The 18,266-nt window shown below is 44.5% G+C and overlaps 1 protein-coding gene across 4 annotated transcripts in view; it reads right to left on the minus strand.

The window, feature by feature from the left end:
- HECW2 (HECT, C2 and WW domain containing E3 ubiquitin protein ligase 2) overlaps window positions 1-18,266 on the minus strand; it is a 1,269,905-nt gene that overhangs the window by 528,374 nt on the left and 723,265 nt on the right. The window lies entirely within an intron of this gene.

An 18,266-nucleotide genomic window follows, 5' to 3' on the forward strand; every position in this document is an offset into this window, starting at 1 on the left:
AACTGATCAACTAATTGGAGAGGGGAGGCATTGAAAAATGAACGCCAACAGTCGCTGTCTAAGCAGCACTGTCCCTCAAGACAGACAAATCCTGGGTTCAGGAAGTAGAGCCAGCATTTATTTTGGAGAGACCGAAAAGGCTCAGACAGAAGGTGGATCCCTTATTGGACATCATTCTTACAAGTCCACACTCCACACAGGAGTAGAGATGATAACATTATAAATAGTTATATTAATATAGATGAGTAAATGCTTTTATGTGAATCAATAAATAGGTAATAGCAGAAAGTGCATCAGTAATGGGTGTAACGAATTGTCGTTCAAATATTAATTTTACATGGAAATTCAGTCATTTTGCCCTCCAACATCGGCTTGTCATATTCATAAAAACATACACTTTGTCTTCAAATATTCGTTTTTTAGTTTTGCTAAATAAATAAATATTGTATTTTCATACGATATTGTTTAAAAAAAAGATATACCTCTATATTATTATAATATACAAAAAATACTCCCCAATACTGTCTTTTTGTTTAAGGCAAACTTAAGCTCCGTAAGAAAAGTTTTGCTGCTTTCTGTGAATAAACATCTATTGACCCATTTTCAGTTTTTACTGTCAGTAAACGAATCATTTTTGTCCCATAAAATATCTGCTTTTCAGTACTCACATGTACCATTGTACTGTATGGACAGATTCCACTTCACATACTCAGGTACCAACATTGTAATGCAGAATTGCCCACAGAAAGCAGGGTTGAAGGGGTCTATGCTAGGACCGACACTATGCTAAGGATAACCACCACTATGCCTGGGTTGAGCTCCACTGTCCAAGGATTCCGACAATACACCAAGAAGAGGTCACTTTATACCATGGCCACTATTTTGACTCGAAATCCGCCATTATGCATGCTCCGTTGCCTACGGTTGGGGGCACCTATGATGCCCTCCTGTAAATCTCTGCACCGTGTGGCAGGCTCCTTACTGAAACTCCCATTTTCCTCTGGGAGCTTGTGCAGCGGCCGGTTTCCGACCACTGCACAAACTCCCATAGACAAATGGGAGTTTGCAACTGCACCATGTGAGGTTGAATCGCAATTGCGTGTGCGGAACTGTCCATGGGAGGGTGGTCGGTTCCGCAACCGCAGAGATGTCGGTTGGAGACAACTCCGACCAACATCATAGTGAGGCCCTAATTTTTAAACATGAATTCAATAAATTGTGTTTGTTAATGGCACCACAATTTCTACTATCAAGTTCCTTTTGATAAAAAAACAATTAAAAAAATGCACAGTCAATTTCAATACAGAATTAATTGCTCAACAGAGTCTCAGTTCCTTATGCACTCATATAACAACGGATTTTACCCCAATTACGTTTTTGTTTGCGCTCAGACCATTAAGAAAGTATGCAAGCAAGCCCTCTTTATAAGGATTCTCGTTCTGCGTTGTACCATCTTTACAACACAGACTGCAACAGTCACAGACCTAAGAAGTGTAGTCTTTACAGTAATTATTCAATATCTCTCATATCATTTATCTCGTGATTAATACAATGTATGCTTATTACCATTATACATCCTGAACTTACATAAGTCATGTATTTATTTAACCTAGCAACACCAATGGTACATTATAAGGAACAAAATATATATATATTTTTTTCAATAAAAAGGTAAAGTGCCTATTAATTCATTTATTTTGTAATGGGTGCCCTTGAGTCCCACTCGGGGTACCCCAGCATTATTTTTAATTGGGGGCCCCTGTCTGAACCCCACATTCATGACACAGCTGTTCTGTGACATGCACTTGCCAGCATCCTTCCCTTTTCCTGATGACTGAGGGCATGAAGAGAAACATGCCCACAGTCAGCGCGGGTGGCATATTCGAGATCGGGTACTTCTACCCACTCCAGACATGGACACGGATGGTCGAGAGGAGCAACCAGCTGATATTCATCTTAGTCCCAGGAAATGGGGGTACCCAGGGATAGACTTTGAAATTCTGCAGTCTTATGACTATGCCATGTTCATTGTGCTATTAGTCAAGTCATACCATGACAGCACACATGCAATGGTTGAAGAATCACAAGCCAACTCTTAGCGACGAGGTACTTCATGCAGACACACTGCTCTTCCTCTACAGTTCTGGGTACATCCTCCCTACCGAGGAGTAACTCAGTACTGCTGTACAGGTAAACAGTAAGGTGGCATGGAATAGGAGTTAGTGCACTAGGCTAATTCCTCCTATATCTGTCCCAATCATTACTAGGTCCCACTTGAAGACACAGAGCAATTAGAATCCCATACCAGGAAGCTACCATATACCTAGTTGAGGTCTGTGTCTCAGATAGGACCCTCTCCAAGCTTTGAGTGCCTAAGTTTATTACTTCCCACTCCCGCTCACCAAGGCTAGTTGACCATTTAGTGGTAACCCATAGGGCGTCACCTACTTACCACCTCCATAGAAATCAAGTGTGGGTGCACCTGCTTTCCATTTGCACCAAACGAAGATGAGTAATCTGCCACCACTGGGTACATGGAAGGAAGATATTCGGCCAATTACTTCCCAGGGTTAAGGTTACACTTGGTTGTCCAAGAATATGAGGTCCTTCTTTCTACAAACCTCTAATCGGATTTTAGGAATCTTCAGGAGCACTCGCCTAGTCTCAGCAGATACCAACTACAGGGCGCAGGGTCAAAACTGATTTGCATAAGGCTGGCCAAAACTCAGGTGTCATCGTAGCAAAAGAATGATGGGTTGGAATGATACAAGGAGCGATTGCTAGAGGTTAGATATAATCCAAGCATTCCACCCATCACCTTTTGTGGCACTGCCAAGTGTTCTTGAGGCGAATGTCCCCGCACTTTCCATGCCATTCACATTCTGTGAAAAGACCGCATCTGGCCCACAGCAAGCTTTCAACCACAGGTACCACACAAACCCCTCCACAGCCAAAAGGCTTCTACACAGGAGCCTGGGCAATTTCCGTTTTATTTTTCAAATGCTTATTCTTGCTCTCTTGGGTACACAAATGTTTAAAGAGCATCAGCTTCTAAGGCTCTTGTATCACAAGAAATGCTGCAATAAACGGTGGACTTTATTTACATGAGCCGATAAAGGATTAAAGTTGCTTCTTCTCATGTAGATGAGGTTCCATCTGCATAACTTTCATCAGATCCTGTATGGGTGCAACCCTTCCATCAGAAGAAACTGTATAAAAATCAACAGCTTTTGCCAAATACCATCTAATACCAGGCCAACTGATCCAGAAACAGTTTAAAAGCGAAGACAAGAAGAAGGATAATACAGGAACACTGCTAACTCTCTTGTGAAGGGAGGATGGTCCAGCTTCCTCCAGTTAAGGATTGGTGCATCGTTTTGACCACTTTGGTAGCAGCACATCTAAAGCCAGGCAGTACTAGAATGTAGCCTATGGCACCTGCAGCCGGGCACTAGCTTGCCACTGCATGCTGCAAAGTTGAACCAGTTTCAAGAAGAGGTGGAAGGAATGAAATGTAAGTTGGCCAATGGCAAAAAAAGATACTACACTGGTCCTGCTATGAGGTTGACCAAGATTTACAGATCTAGCGTGAAACTTTGTAGGATGGTATGTAGAGGTCTTTTTCAATGTATGGGTTGCACAGTTTGCAATACTGCATCAAGTACATAAACGGCAAAGTACAAAATATGGTTCGTCCCATTTAAGCTGTCTGAGAGGTTCCTTTCTTTGGCAATTTAGGTCAGAACTGTATTATTTCGGTTCCATTTGCCTTCAGTCTTTATTTTTAACTAAAAGGAAAGTGATCTCTACAGTTTTGTTTGAGGCTGAGTGTTCTGACCCAAATTATTGCCACGGACAGTCATCCTCGGCCTAACATAAATGAGCAGATATCCATCTTAGCCCACACATTTTATCTTCATTTGGTTTAAAAGCAGGTTGTGAACAATTTATAATACATTCTAAGTCAACAACTGTTTTGCACCTGCAAATGGCACCTTATAATTCTGTATAATGCATTTCTGCATCACTAGCCTCTATTGTACAGAGAAGTATGTGCAACGTGTTCAAAGACACACCCTACCTTTGTTGACATGTTTCTCCTTGGTGGCAAAAGGTCATTGGTAGATTCTCACTGAGGTATGTACTTAAGAAGCTTAAAGATTGTGGCAGACGCTTCTCAGACATGAAAAATGGCCCTTTCACACGGGTGTGTGTTTAGGGAGGGTGAACAGCTAAGCACGGCGGTGTAAGCACTTTCTGAGAGGCTTCACTCAGAAGGAATAAGGAACAGAAGCACTTGAATAATGTCAGTGCATGCAGAGATTATGAGAAGTGAATCTTTTTCAACTGTCAGTATGCTTGGGCGGCTGATAAAGAACTCAAAGGGATGTTTATGAAAAGGAGCTTAGGAACAGAAAGTTTTGCTAACGCCCTCCGTTATAACAGGGGGATAAAATATTCGCAGCCCCATTCTGAGTGGCGACATACACCTGTGATTGTGTATACATGGTGTGTGAGCTCATATTTACAATTACGAATCAGCTGCAATTCCTACTCAGGCAAAAGGCCTAGCAAAACGTATTTCCCATTCTCATCTTGGGGTTTCTGCATCAGGTGAAAAAAATCACCCTCTATTACCTCTGCGCGGATGTTGAACTGATTTAAACCGGTCTGACGAGGACCTGGCGTGCCACCTTGAGCTGGACTGTTCCCATGAGGAACAGAGTCGACATTGATTTGCATGTGGCTGGGCCCAAACTGAGGTGGCATGGTGGGGAAAAGAACAATGGATTTAAACCAGATCTCTTGACTGGGGGGTGAATGTTTGATTTGCTCTGCATTCCGTCCATCACCTGTGTGTCTTCTGATTTTATTGGCCACCAATCAGGGCATAATCATATCAGTATTTTCTTAGGAAAGCTAAGAAAGTTTCAAGAAGAATAGTTTGTTCTTCCAACATAAAGACATTTAAAAATAAAACGTTATTTTACTACAAAGTAGAATTTTATTACCCCCAGAATGACAGAAATATTTATTTGAAAGCGGCAGCACAAGAGAAACCCATTATAGATGGTGCTGAAAGTCACAAAATTAAAACGCGTTGCAAAAATCAGAAAGGCACACTGCTGTCCTAAAGAAAGGTCACAGAATGGCCAATTATACAAGATATTACGTACAAAATAGTTCACGTCTAATTTAATCTGTTGCAGTAGACCAAAGAAAAATATAGCTGGTGAGAACTAAACCCTGAGACCTGAAATGGCGTTAGAGAGCTCTTCCCAGAACAGTAACCGCAGAGAGGATCTTAACAGCCAACAGAGACCAGGCTTTCGTAGCTTACCGCACAGTGTTTACATTTCCCGAATGTTTGTTACTAAAGTTACTGTGACAGTTAATTGGCAACTTTACTGTCTCATCAATTAAATGACCTTTTTGGTGTTTAGCTGATTTCAATCTGTGATTTTTGAATTTGTTTTATTTTTCCTTCGCGGTACATCTCTTGTCTCCCTTCTCCCCACACCCCACTTCCCCAAAGCCCAGGGCTTTGCGAGTAGTCATTTGTTTGCTGCTCCTCACACAGACCTTACCCAGTGGCGGCTCCTCCACTAAGGTGGAGGAGCGCTGCCTCAGTGCACAAAAGGGAAAAATAAAATGACAATAACGTATCATTATTGTCATTTTATTGTTCCTATTGCATGCAGTCAGTGTCCTGTGCGCAGTGTGGGGCAGGGCTAGCCAGAGCAGGGTAGAGGTGGTTTTCACTCCCAAAGTGTGCATGAACTGTTTGGACGGCTCTCTTGGGGCAACCAAACAGTTCATGCGCACTTTGCACGTTCCTACCATCTACATCACACAGCCTGGTCATGAACATGCACAGGCTCTCTGTGACAGTTTGAGCGCCGATCCATGGCCCTCATTCCAATCACAACCCTGCATTGCAGCAAAGTGATTGGCTCGGGGGAGCCTGTGTGCCGGGTGCTCCTTACTGCCGGCCGGACTGCAAAAATGAGGAAGGAAGAGGATGAAGGCGAGGCGGCGGCTGGCTGGCCCTTTTAAGGTAATTTTTTAGGGGGCGTTAATTAACTCCACTATCCTCACCCTGCCACACCACCCCCGTCTGGACCTGAACACTACTCCCAGACCCGTCAAGTTTTAGTGGGTCAGCAAGAATATATGGCTGGTGAGCAAGGAAGCCCTGCTTTTCCTCATATGCGAGTTCATGACCCAAGGAAGTTCCTCAATGAAGTGCAACAGTAAACTATAGTGAATAAAAGTAGATCTGGTCCAAGTATTTTCCATGTAAGTTTATTCAAGATTGAATTTACATTGTAGAGCCCCAACAGGAGCAGCCTTCTTGCTGCTCAGCCCATCCTCCAACTGACATCCTCACTCATCCAACATTCCACTGCCACCTCTCACACCAACATTCCATTAACCCAATCACACTAGCTGAGCAGCAGGTACACACATCTTCCTTTCTTTATACAAATTAGAATCAACTCCAAACGAATAACAGTATAAATGGTGCAAGAAAAAGATGACAAATAAATAATGATATGCAACACAGGGGCATCAGAGCAATTGCAATGTCACACATGTACTGATGGCGATATACATCTATCAAAGATAACAAAGAATAAAAATATTTGGAAGAAGTTTACTCACTCCGCAATCCATCAATTCTGTAACACATAAGCAGTATTACACTCACCAGTTCTCCCTTTCCACTATACAAAATAACAAATCACACGCTCCCTTTAAACCATACCAAGACAACACACAAGCTACCACGCCGCAAAACACAAACTAAACCCCAATACCAAAACAAGCAGGCTGGCCAGGCCAACAAGACAGAGGTAGAAAGAGTACCGACTGGAAGGCGTGGTAGGAAACCATTCAACAAGAACTTTGAAGCTGTGGAAGATCATTCCACAGAGAACTATCGGCATAAAAATTGCCCTCCACCCTTACCCATAGTAAGGGTGGTACGTGTGGAACACAACTCCACACACAACCAAAGGCATAAAATAATTCCCCTTCACCCAAAACCCGAAGTTAGGGTGGTACGTGTGAATTGGCATTTCACAGGGAACGTGAAAAGTACACACTCAACACCCAATCACAATATAAGAGAAATAGCAATCCCTAGGGAACAACACTCATACTTGAAAAATACAGCTAGAAAAGAGCCCTTCACCCAGGGTGGTACGTGTGGAACCGCAGTCAACACAGAATACTTTAGAAAAAAACGCACAACTCAAAACTAGATCAAATTGTAGGAAAACAGCAATCACTAAGAAAAACACTCACTCCTCAAAATCAGGCTTCACCTCAGCCCTTAACCCACTCCCGAAGTTAGGGTGGTACGTGGGGCAAAGGCGCTCCACACAGAACATGCGAACAATCCACACTCAACATCCAGCAAAAATGTAGGGAAAATAACAATACACCTGGCAAACTCCATGTCTCAGGCAATACACCACAAGGAAAACAATACCACTCACGGCAGAAAATAAAAGCTGTGACTCTGGATCAGGCACGCACCCCACAAAGCAGTACTGAAAACCTAAACTTTACAAAAAATTCAGCACACCAACACAAAAGAATCCAACTACAAGTAGACTGAATAAAGAAAGTCCCAGAAAAACCCAAAGCATAAAACAGCACCCACTTCAATACATTAAGAAAAATGAGCACAGAAAAATAACAATGTAAAAGTGACCTGAAGAAATTAGGAAAGAAAGCGATGAGCAGTAAGTTATTGTAAATACAGATAGGCAAAAGTATATCATGTGCTGACAACATAAACAAGCATTTACAATGCAACGGTCTCGCCTTTGCAAAAGTTAGAGCTATTGGCATTGTAAATGACCAATTTTTTATTTATGTGTTGGTTTTGAAAACAGATAAATAAACAGAAGGAGGGGTGATATGGTGAGAAGGAGGGGTGATATGGAGAAGGAGGGGTGTATAAATAAGAGTGAAGCTGGTACAAGGAGGAGCAGAGGTGTTGGGAGGACACGAAGCAATGCAGTGTGTGGGGATCGGACAGGCAGGAGGGGGCAGTGATATGGGAAGAAAATCGACGGGTAAGGTGGTGCAGATCAGAGTCAGGCAGTAGAAAAGTGGGACAGGCCAAACGGAGGGTAAGGGGTACAGCAGGGGGGTGCTAGGGGATGGATAGGTGAGATCCTCCAGATCCTCGCATGCCCCGCCCGGTCACAGAACAATAAACAGGGACACACAATTACATTAAATAATTAATGGCGCTAACTAGGGCGGCCGAGAAGGCCCAACCTTGTGCGTCTGCCGATCTCACGCTGTTCTCTTCTGAATTGGGAGGGGGGGGGGGCACGGGGACAGCACCCGACAACGGAGCCTCGCTGACAGACGTCGCGTACTTCCGCAGTCCTGTGCTGCGGAACCACAACCAACCGCACTACCGCACCGTCTGGAGGCGGCGGGCATGGAAGAGGCACTGAACAACCTCTCACCCCTCATCCCCTCACGAATGGGGAACATCACGTGTGGCACAGAAGACAAACCTCGCACCCTCAAACACCCTCCCCACAGTGTGAATCACACGTAGTAGGTGGCGGGAGGTTTTACTAGTATTCAGTTAACTCATGTTTTGCCGACTTGCAATGCGCCAATATCTACTGTGACTGGCACATCAAGAGCTCGAATCCCGGCAGGGCCTGATCAGTATTCCATCCTTCCGAAGTCGGCGCATCGAGTATTGTAGGATTCAGAATGTACTCGGGGCTGCGTACAGCGTTCAGGAATATCTTGCTCATGGCACAGTCATGAGGGGGGGTTACGCTTCCTCGCTGAGCAGCCCCCTAACCCGGACCCGCCAAGACTGCAACAGGCAGCGTCTGGCTGGAGTCTCAGTCGTGTAGCGCTGCTGCGGGGACAGGAGCCTATGGATAACAGCGTCAAATAGGCAGAACGCGCGGCTCAAATATTGCAGAGGGGTAGCTAGGAGCGGTGGACACCCACACCCCAAAGAGAGCATAATCAGTGAATGGGTCAAGAACAGAGGGGAGGGCGTGGGTAGAGAGCCTGATCAACCTTGCGAAAACGTGATGTACAGAGGAGGGCGGCTGGGGGCCCGGGCAGGAGCACTCTGCCTTGATGACACTAAACGTCAATATACAGATTTACAGGATGCTGTCCGGTGAGAGATGTGGTTGGAGGACGGAGACAGTCTCGGGGAATACAAGAGCGCAGCTGGTGCCCTGGGAGCGCGGGGAGTCAGCTGGTGCATCTGGAGGCGGGTCGAGCCTTCAGGCGCATCGGAGGGCAGCGTGGAGCCTGGGGGGAGAGGGCTCAGCCGAAACTTGCCCATGACGGCGGCTGGAGAGGAGGTGACACTTGGGGGGCCGAGAGATGACCTCTGAGAATAAGTGGATAATGATAGGAGGGCAGGCGAGATTACAGGCGGAGAGAGGAGGCGAGCCTGCGGATGGAGGGCAGAGTCCGGGGATGCGTGGCTGATGGAGCATCAGGGACCTAGCCAAGCTTCTGCGGAGCATGCCCCCCCTGCCATTCAGCCGAATGTCATTAAATATATGTGAAATGTGGGAGACCCAGGCACTCTCGTCACAATCTACCCCTCCCCCATTTTGGGTTACGCTGCTGGGGAGAATATACGCTACAGAGGGCGGAGGTTGCTACAGAATGGGCCCCATGAAGACGAATTTAACACTGAGGAGCAGAGAAAGACAGAAGGGTACAAGAAGAGGGGGAGCTATACAAGATGACAGTGGACGGCAGCCAGGGCAGAAGTGAAGTAATTGACGGATGGATGCTGTGTAAATGTGACTACGTAAAAGTGTTATCGGGCGAAAGGAGGTTTAACAAACTGATTTGAATTAAACCATCACGCAGCAGCCTCTGCTCATAACAGGCACACGTGACAGGCATATTCCTCTAGGCTGACAGTAGTGAGGTTTTGGTGGGGGGGGGGGGTGTTGCTCAGCAATGGACTGCAAGCTGACACATCAGCATACACACAACTGGTACCTCCGTTTCCTCAGCAGAAACGAACACAGATCTGAAACAGCAGTCACTGCTCACGACCACAGGTAGTCGATACCTGCACCCCCAGCATTGCAATGTATTCAACAGCCAGAGATGTTAACTCTGCGGATGCATCCATATTCAGAAACCGATGTGTGCCCCCCAACACGGAAGTTCTCGACGGAGGAGTAGCAAGAAATTGTGTAGCAAGTGCAGTGGCATCGAGGCCCTGTCGCCTGTTGAAGTCTGATTTATTGTTTTTATTTTACGACCAACCCAGCCTGTGGGCGGTTCCTCCTTTACAAAAGGGCCCATTTCACGTTTGTTACATCACTGGTCCAAGTTTATTTTTGAGCCCCGCCAACCTAGTCCATCGACCCACTTGGTCTGCAATTCTATGATGCTGTCTTCGGATCTCCATACTGACCCCAGAGGTGCCTCGAGTCCTAGCTTACGACCCTTGCGCTCCCAAGTAGTCAATGAAGTCCCAGGCAAACCACGCAGTAACATGAGCCGGAATGTCTCTCTCATGGAGAGCCACAACACGTATACCCAAGTTGAATCATGAATCTTAGCAACGGAGAAAAAAGCAGCGCCCCGTTAGTTCTCGGATTTGAAGTCAACACCCCCTTAGAGGGTTGTGAGGCTGGAGCAGGCTGATTGACAATGCCCGGAGGTCCCACGACACACACAGGCTAACAAAACAAGGCCGGGGAGGTGGTAGGGGTCAGACCATCTGCGAGGACCAGGGGGTGTGGGGGGGAGGTGAGCACTTAAGAGACTGGACTCTCGTGACTTCAATGAAAGAAGAGAAATCCGGCCTTTCACCGAGGTACACACTCCCCCATCCACCACTCGGAGACGGTCTCAGTAAGAGCCCCTCATACAACCACACGGCCGAATCATGTGACAAAACATGTGCACCACGAAGGGCTCTGCAGCGTGGGGCAGGAACAGTAAAATCGTGCAGCCCACTCCTGCAAAACACACGTTCAAAATGGCCAAAACATGCGAGAAAAAAAAACAAAAAACACCCGCCCACCGCCGCAATGACGTTCTTAAAGGGGCGGAGAGGGAAAAAATCGCCGGAACGCCCACGAATCTCCTCGGACTGTGACGGACAGATCTCTCTTCCAATGGCTAGCCTCCATTTATGGAGCTAGCCAATGGAAGAGAGAGGCGGGACAAAGCCACATACTGTTATAACATAAGATTTCGCCTGCGTGAACGCTGCTGCGCAGCAGACGCCAGGCGAAACCTAAAAACAAAACTTTATTACTTCAATACATGAAATGCTTCTTAAATAAAACAGAAACGTATGAACTTTCCTATTTTTAACTGTGCCACAATGGTGAAAATGTTAATGAAAACAGCAGAAAGAATGAAAGAAACAAAACACAGGAAGAAATGTTCTCCAGCAGTCCAGGCATGAAAATGTAAAAGTACTTTTTTTTAATCACCGCTACTCCTGGAAGGTGAAGTTTAAGTGAAAAGAGTACCCATAGCATACCGGTGCAAAAAAAACAAAAAACATTCAGTAAACTCACACAAGAGGCACAGATCCCCAGTCCACTCTGAACCAACGACGTCCTTGGTCAAGTCTTGAAGACAGTAAACTTTATTTAAAAGAAACAACTTGGTTGGCAATAATGAACTGCAATGCAGGAAACCACAGAACAGTTTGACCTTTCTGTGCTCCGGTAGTACCAAACACAAGATGGCGGCACATTTGTGACGTTGAGCTGGGTGGCTCACGGCACCACAAAGCAGCATAGCATCCCATAGCAGCGAGAAAGCTGCATATCACCAGGATGTCACGAGCTGATCTTTTCCATTTGGATTCTGCTCCTGGACTCTTTGCAGCGCTCCCATCGCTTCCTGATGTCAGGGGGAGTTTGGTGACTAGTTTATCAATTATGATAACATAATTCTCCATCTTCAATCAACCGTTATCAGTTCGCACCTCAAGGTATTTTAATCTTATTTTTTTCCTCCTACCTGGGATCCTCTTAACAAGACACTGGACACCTTTCATGCATGTTGTACTGCGCAGAATCACACTTTTGCAAGTGGGAGCAATTGCCCTTTAATCAGGCAATCAAAAAGGAAACTGAACAGATCTTCAACCTTGAAGTCCTTGACACTGCTATGGAAACCCTCCAATCTACACACATCACCCTATTGAGCTTCTTTCTCGCAATCTTATTTGTCCTAAACCAACCTCTACCCCTCACTGCTTAGTGTGCACTTCTCACTCCCAGGAAACTTTCCTCTATTCTATAAACCCTCTGTCACCCTGCCCTACTCTCTTTCCACGCTTACCTCTCACTCTCCTAATAGCACCTGACCTAACAATCCTCCTCCTTTATCTCCAGCTCATGTTTCTCTGCCTGCTTCATGCATCACTGTTACAACCTGCCCTTGCGTACTTAAGCCTACATAAGCCTATGTAAACTAATGCTGTTTGTTGGAATCTTTATTTCACCACCCAATTTAATCTCCCTCTGTGGATACCCTATCCCTTTCACACTTTTTAATACCTCTTGTTTCATTCCCTTTAATATTCTTTGCCTCTGCCGTGGTTTTAATTCCTACTTAATCCACTGAAGGTCTTCTTCAATCACCTCGCAGCAACAGACCTGTTTTCTCATCAACACATGATTTAGGAACAGGAACCACTTAAATATTGACACTATGATCATGTGCTCATCTCTCAACCTCAACAGACTCTGGCTAGGCGATCATGCTCACTGTGCTGCCATGAGATTTTACCAATCGTATGTAGACTCTTAACTCAAAACCTCACCAGGAAGTTATACCAAGGCCTTACTGTTGTGTTTAAAACCACCTTTACGTGCAAACATCTTGAAGACTTTACTCAACTCAATGATAATCTATTCTTGTACTCTGCTCCTTCTCCCCTAAAGTCTTCTGCTCAATCCTATAAACCACTGCTAAACAGAGGGGCACTGTTGAACATTTTAATTGATACTTTCATGGAGTTCACAGGAAATCACAATAAAATACAACAACCTCGGCTTCATAGGAGACCTAAATATCTGGTTAAACTGATCCAACCTCGGACAAACAAGAATCATCAATTCAAACCTAGAAGCCTTCAACTTCTATCAACCTGTGTGTGGTCTGACCAAGCATTGACACATTGGATCATTAGGTGTGAGTTTGATGATAAAACAAGGACACTTACCACAATTTGGAGTTTTCATCATCTTTTGTGTCAACCTAAGGACCAAATATGTTATCACAAGAAGGAACATGAACAGAACTACACATAGGCACTGGAAGGTCAGCCAGCATTTGACCGTTAGCTCATCAATACCTCTGCCATCAAAGCAAGAACAGAAGTGGATCTGTTCGACAACTACAAAATCAAAGACTTCAGCAGACTAGTACATGAAGAAACATCTGCTTGCAAAAAGGACAGAATGAGGGCCCTTTAGATTAAGGAAGGATTTTGAAGCTAAAATTAGAAATAGGTGCTAATGGAGGATGTGAATCAGCAAAACTAATGACATATGCCACAAAAGGCTATAGAAATTATGCATCAAGAATGCATATAGACTCATTACACCCCAAGAAGATAAAACACAAACATACCAAAATCAATACATAGACTCTTCACAGAACTCTGTAATCCAGAGTCCATTGCCACAAAATACAATTTTCACAAGACTTGGCTGCACACTCGTTCATAAACGTGTCTCCAAAACATAGGGCCCGATTCACAAAATGAACTTAAGACTCAATCCTAAACTTACTACTATTTTGGTATTCACAGAATGCACTTACTACTTTTGGCATTCACAGAATGAACTTACTACTTTTGGTATTCACAGACGTTAGGATTTTGTCTTAAGTTTGTCTTAAGACAAACTTAAGACAGACTTAAGACAGACTTAAGTTAGGATTTTGTCTTAAGTCTGTCTTAAGTCTGTCTTAAGTCTGTCTTAAGACAAAATCCTAACTTCTGTGAATACCAAAAGTAGTAAGTTCATTCTGTGAATGCCAAAAGTAGTAATGATGTATAAATGTATTGCTTAATAGCCCATTCACCAAAGAAATCTTTCACTGCTACGATGTTTGATGCACTTATCAAAAAAGTGGAGCACCCCGTAATCCAAGGAACAAGGGTAATAAGATAATAAATAACAGTGTTCTCCTAGGAGTCATTTCATATGTGACTTAATGCATGGTCTAAAAGACCAAAAAATATTCAACACAATTTCACAAGTGGGCAGTGTTCTGTATTAATGACAGCCACAATTATACAAAATCAAAACAATGTAGGGGTTCCAAGTGACGGCACAGTGTAAGTACAAATATGTTAGCCAAATATATATTACACATATATTACACACTGACAATATTTACAATATGTACACAAAGGTCCACCCATGGGACAAGAAGATTTTTAGAAACCTAACAATGTAGACATTTGGGTTTGTACAGTCCAACATTGAGTGTTCACTCGGTGCATTTGTTATTTCTTTTGATTTAATAGTATTAGTTTAATTTTGCTAGGGTGGAGTATTTTATTTTACGTAGCGTTCTTCAAATTCAAAAGGCAGCACCGTCCTTTATTCTTGATACCCTATTTACTCCAGGGCTGTAAGCAACAGCAGTGAATCCCCAACCATTGATCAAATGGCCGCTTCCATATCTAACATCTAAAATGTATATTGGATAATTATTGGTGGTAACTTTAATTGCCAGTTTTTGCCTTTGAACGGTTTTATTGTTGGAACCCTCAGTGAAGAAGACCTACACTGGTCAAGTCCCGAGGCCAACATCTTGCCACCTAGGGCATGGACACCGTTGGTGGCCCAGATAAAATCCTTTACCTTAAACCACTCTCTACGGGTTTGTAATGGTTGAACCAAATCAGATACACCAGGGAAGCTCACTTTCACCTGACCAGGACACTCTTTTATTATAGACTACATCCTGATATATATTAAGAAGTGGCAATTGGGTGGTGTAACATAAGTAGAACATCACAAGCCTGGTAAAATGTGCTTGAAACCATAAAACATTCAAAATTATGAACATACTAGTGATCAAGTCCTTACTGTCATGGAGTCTAATTATGTATGTTGTGATCCAAATTGACATCATAGTTATATAATTCACAAAATCACAGTGTTTCAGCATCAATGTTTAATGATGATACGCCCATTGTGTCCAAATTTTGTGGTGTTTTTGTGGGCAGTCCCTTGCCTTGAATACAGGTTGTTCTTGACCCATGCACCAGTCTAGGCCCGCCTTCCAAGCACCCAGTCTGGGCAGAGCTGGGGCCTTCCATGCCTACACTACGTCCATCTTAGCCAGGGTACGACCCAAAAATAGTAGGTGTCTTTTGTACCGGTTTCCTCCTATGTCTTCCGTGATATGGAGTAGGCCAGTTTTTGCGAGAGGGGTATATCCCAGCCCAGTACTTCGGATAAGCATGTTGAGACTCCCCGCCAGACTCTAGTGAGTGCGGTGCAGAACCAGACTGTATGTATAAAGATGCCATTGGTTCCAGCACATCGGAGACATGATGGGGAAAAAATCAGCCCGTTCTCCAAAGTCTGTGCCTGGTAAAATAGGCGCGATGTACATTCTTGAGTTGAATGAGTCTTAGGAAAGAGGCTATTGCCGCTCCCCGTGGGGATACAACGCCTCTGTCCAATCATCATTGTCTGGTGGGACAAGCTCTGCCTGCCATTTTCCTCTAAGGGGATCTAGTGTAGTGAAAAGATTTCTCACCAGGGTTTGGTAGAGTTTGGATATCTTGTGATCTCCTAGATCCCCAATGAATATTTTGTGTAATCTCTGAGGATATTGCATGGCGAATATTTAAATACTTATAAAACTGGGTATGTGGCATACTAAATTCCTCCTGGAGCACCTGGAATGATTTTAGGATAGTGCCTTTTATAACATCTCCTACAGTAGATATGCCAATGACATCCCAGCCTCGAAATCCCAATAGGGTTGACAGTTGAAGGAGCAGCCCATTCTGCCATAGGGTTGTCTCTTTTGTTAATCGACCCCACCATCCCATCCTACGCAGCGAGCCCTTCCAGACCTCCAAAACCACTTGGGTAGCTGGCGGGAGGTTACGAAGCAACCGCAGGTTATATAGGAGTGTATGGGGTGTCATACCGCCCATTAACCATTGTTCTACGCAATATGCTGGGTCACTTCTACTTCCATATCACCAGTCATTCAAAACCAGGAGGTGTGACGCTGCATAATACGACTGAATATCAGGGGTCGCCATCCCCCTGCAATACGTAGACTGAAATCAAATCTTAAGTGAGATTCTGGCGGTTTGATCAGCCAAAAGAAAACGAATCAGTCCCGCATTAATTTGTCAGAACCACAGAGGTGGGATCCGAAAGAAATAGTTTTGCAGCTGGTAGAGGAGATGAGGGAGTGACACCATTTTAAAGATTGCTGACTGCCCTAAAATTGTGAGGGGCAGGCGTGCCCATGTTTTCATTTCATCTGGGTTCATGTCCACACTGAGATAATGTTTTTCTCCCATTACAGGGAAGTGCTGGTGGTTAGATACATCCTGAGGTATTTAAACCCTGTTGTAGTTAGAGTTACCTCTTCTTCCCAGGTGCCCATCTCCGGTTCTCCTCGCAGGACCCACAGTATAGACTTCCTAGTGTTCAAGTAGAGGCTGGAAGTTTCTCCAAATACTTGCATTATGCGGAGCAGTCAGGGTCCAGACGTGCACATTTCTAAAAGCAAGAAGAGGACACCATCGGCATATAGAGAGATCCGATCAGAGATCCCTCCCGGCCACTCAAACCCCCTAATCTGTGGGTCTATTCTGACACAAGCAGCCAGGGGCTCCATGGCCAGCGCAAGTATGTATGTGGATAGGGGGCAGCCCTGGCGAGTACCGCGCTCTATCGAAAAGGAGTCGGAGACTGGGCCCACCACTTTGACTGAGGCAGTGAGATCTGTGTACAACAACCGCAGGTATAAAATGAATCGAGGCCCGAAATTGAGTTGCGACAGAAGGGCGAATAAATATGTCCATCCCAGTGAAATGAATGCTCTATCTATGTCTGCCATTAGTTTTGCTGCCGGGCCCTCCAAGCGATACACTGCTGCCACTGCATTGTGAGCACGCCGGATATGATGGCGAGAAGCTCGATGAGGCAAAAAGCATGCCTGGTCAGGGTGCACCAATTCTGCCAAATGTGCGGGAATACGGTTTGCAAGGTCTTTGGCCAATAGCTTGGCCTCAAAAGTTAAAAGAGATATGGGGCAATATGACACATGTTGGTCAGTGGGCCTGACAATTCTCTAACTTTTAACTGGAACAGCCTCCTAACGCAGAAGTTTCTGGTTTAAATACTCCGCCAGATGACAGATTAACCCTGACAAACAATAGAAGAAGAGTTTGGTGGTCAACCATACAGAAATCCCATGCTAGGATGGCTTCCTTATACGACCTAGTGATCCCATGCCTAGTGGCAGCGGAACAGTTTATTTCTAATGATGGTACATTTATCTCCCTTACGTGAGTTGCAGAGACCCATGAGGTGTTGGTTTCCACCCTGGCTGATATACTTTCTCCCCCTTTACATCTAAGGGGATGTTTAAGGACAGTTGTTGTTTGGCCAAGTTGGCAATTTAAACTAGAGACAGACCCCTAATCAGAAAAAAAGAGTGTGATATATAAAGCTAGCATCATTATCCACCCGCGATATGAAGGCTTTCTGGTGTATAATTAATACAGGTAGCAGGGAAGGGGAAGCAGGCCATTGAACCAAACATCGCAGATGATGTCTGGAAGCAACATTTTGAGGACCTGTATTTCAGGTTGGAGGATGAGGGCATCAGTAAAGCTAAAGATCTATCTCTACAGCAGGTTATCTGCTCCGATGACCCTCAGATAACACTTACAGAAGTAACTAATGCCATAAGTAAAATTTCCCCTTCCAAAGCTCCAGGATCCCAGAGAACCTCTTTCATACCGAGCCTTCTATCTGAGGCACTTATTTGTAGACTTTGATTAATGCTATACTGCAGGAAATGGCAATTCCAGCAACATTGGCTGGTGCGGAAATCCTGCCGGTTCACAAGAAGAGCTCACCAGTTCTCCCTTCCAACTACAGACTTATAAGTTTAATTGATGTTAGCCAGAGAATCTTTGCCCGGGTACTGTTGGATCGTCTCCAGACCTGGATGGGCGAATTTAAAATATTGAGCCC

The sequence above is a fragment of the Lissotriton vulgaris genome, chromosome 2_1, assembly GCF_964263255.1.
Source record: "Lissotriton vulgaris chromosome 2_1, aLisVul1.2, whole genome shotgun sequence".
NCBI classification, from domain to species: Eukaryota; Metazoa; Chordata; class Amphibia; order Caudata; family Salamandridae; genus Lissotriton; species Lissotriton vulgaris.